Below are 2,637 nucleotides of genomic sequence, written 5' to 3' on the forward strand. Positions count from 1 at the left end.
CGATGCTATCTCCCGAAGACCGTAGCGAACCCATTTCACGATTCCCCGCCATTCTAAGTTATCAATAAAACTTTACCGTAAAAACCGCAGAAAGTTTGTTCTTTATCGAAAGAAGCCGTAATAAACGTTTCGAGTCAGAAGACGGCCCAAAAGGACCTAAGACATGACTCGAGGCCCGACTTACGATTTCTTAACCAACAGCCCGTGAGCCGCATAGCGGTTTACGATTGGTTCGCAAGGAAAGATAAATGTCAAGTTTCCGCGGATAAATACGAAATTTTGAAGATAACTACGAAGATCGGAAAAATGGAATATCTCCATTTTTATACTATGACGGCTTAAGCGCAGAGGAGGAAAAGCGTAAACCGACCTTGGAGCCAGTATATAAGGAGTCCTAGGCGAGAGGCATGTGGGGGAGACTTAGACACAACAAACTTAGCACTTAGAGCAATTTTAGGCAATTTTCCGTTTTTGTTATTCGAGCTGCGACTCAATTAGGTTTTTGCCATCTTTGGGTTTTAGAACTAGGAATATCGCCGACAGCTCTCGTAGCCCAGGCACTTACCTTGTTGTAAATGCTCAAAAGAAGATTCGGAATAAGAACTATCTTGCTCTCTTTTTCGATTTCTTATTTTACTACTGTTCTCGTTTCGTGTTCTGATTGCTTGGCGTGTGGTATTAGCAGATATCTGGGACCTCTGGGAAATTAGGGTTCTCCTACTTTCCTAATTTAAACGGAAATCGACAGTGTGAATTTCGGTTCCCACATCGAGGCTCTTCATCCTGTGGCTGAACTCGTTGAATTATTCAGTCACCGCCGTTCTCAGTTTCCCGTTTTCAAATCCCGCTGCAAGCTTTTCAGGAAAGACTCACATATGTCTTCACAGCTTACAACGGAGACGGTCTGTTCTGTCAATTCCCCTCTCCCTTTGTCACCACCGGATCTGCTCAATCTGAGTGGATCCGCACTGGATCTACTCGACTATCCACCGCCACTAACCCTCCGCTTCCTCGGTTTAGCGTTTCTCCTCTGGTTTGTGTCAAACACTAACGAGGAGACCTCTCTTCACCGCGACAATTTGTGTCTTTTTCAGAGGAAAGGCCATAACAGAAGCCTCACCGTCGCACCAGCGCACCCTCACCAACTGGACTATGCAGCTCTGCCTCTGTTTCTGAGCTTAATCCCAACAGATCTCTTGATGTGAGCTTTCATTGTGTTGTAATGGACTTGTGGTCTATCTCAGGTCTTGATGAGAGCTATGGATCCCAATACGGTAATATCGGAGTTCTTTTTCTCAGTTGGATCTCAGTTCGCTTCCCCTCATGGATAATAGTCAAGAGTATTGTCTCACCTCCCCGTCGTCTCTGTATATAGGGTTCACCTAGCCCAAAAATGTGATGTTGTACTTAATTTAAGTCCAATCGTTTTTCATCTATGACAGCTATACTGGAATCATATTTCCAATTGCATGCGTCTATGGTCTCTATTCCACGGTTCTGTCCGACAACTCCCTCCGACTATGCCAACCATTCTGTTTGGTCTAGTGCCAAATTCAACAATGGTTTCGGAGAAGAAAATAAGTTCAACTGCCTCACCATCTTGCTTACCGATCATGTTGCTCTCCGGGTCAATTGAGATTCACCTAGTATCCCGGGTCAATATAATCTTTTAGAGCTGATCTCATTTGTTTAATGGGTTCTTTAGCCCCAATCGGCTTCTCACCCCTCTTCGGAACCCTTTCACTAGGGTATTCAACGTCGTTTCAGGCTATTTGAAGCAACGTTCGAGCTGTGGGTTCAAGGATTCAAGTGAAGATTATATGCGGATCTATCTACTTTGAGCAAGTCTCTCCTTGTAACACTTATATCCCAAGTTATATTGTTCTACTACTTTTGTTGTTCATCTTACCGTCGAGCATAGTCCGGTTGTAATCACGCCTTAGACTTTATTTAATGAAATTTGTGTTACAAAAAAAAAAGACAAAATCATTTGCTACTCACTTAAAATACATATCAAACTCTTGTTTCTTATGTTAACAAAAGTTGCATCCAAATTTTCAAAACCACGACTAAATTAGTATTTTTCTATTTTTAAAGTTTTATCTTCAAACCTAGTAATAGTTTAATCTATTAAAAATTAGAAAACCAGTTAAGTTAAAGTATATTTTAAATAAAAAAAACTTAAAAGTGAATAATTTATTTATTTTTCTTCAAACTCTAAATATCTGAACCGACTCGAAATATCCGAACCCGAATATAAAATATCCGAACCCGACCCAAAGTGTAGAAATACCCGAACGGGTTCTATACCTCTATACTCGAAAATCCAAAATATGCGATCCGAATCCGAACGGATACCCGAACGTCGACCCCTAGCTCTGAAGGACAATGAAAACCAATCGATTCAGCGGCATAGAGCCATAGAGGAAGTCCAATGGATATACCGGAACCAAGAGCAGGCTGCAGGCCCAACGCGTTAGATACTTAAAAGGGTATAATAAATAATATTTGTTGATATAAATAGATCAAGTAATTAAATTTTAAATGATAAAATAATCTTAGCCGATAAAATAATGACAGTTGACAGTAAAATTTCTGATGGATTTCTTATAGTATTTCTTTGAAATTTTGTTTTCA

The sequence above is a fragment of the Brassica oleracea genome, chromosome C6 (assembly GCF_000695525.1).
Source record: "Brassica oleracea var. oleracea cultivar TO1000 chromosome C6, BOL, whole genome shotgun sequence".
In the NCBI taxonomy this organism is placed as follows: domain Eukaryota; kingdom Viridiplantae; phylum Streptophyta; class Magnoliopsida; order Brassicales; family Brassicaceae; genus Brassica; species Brassica oleracea.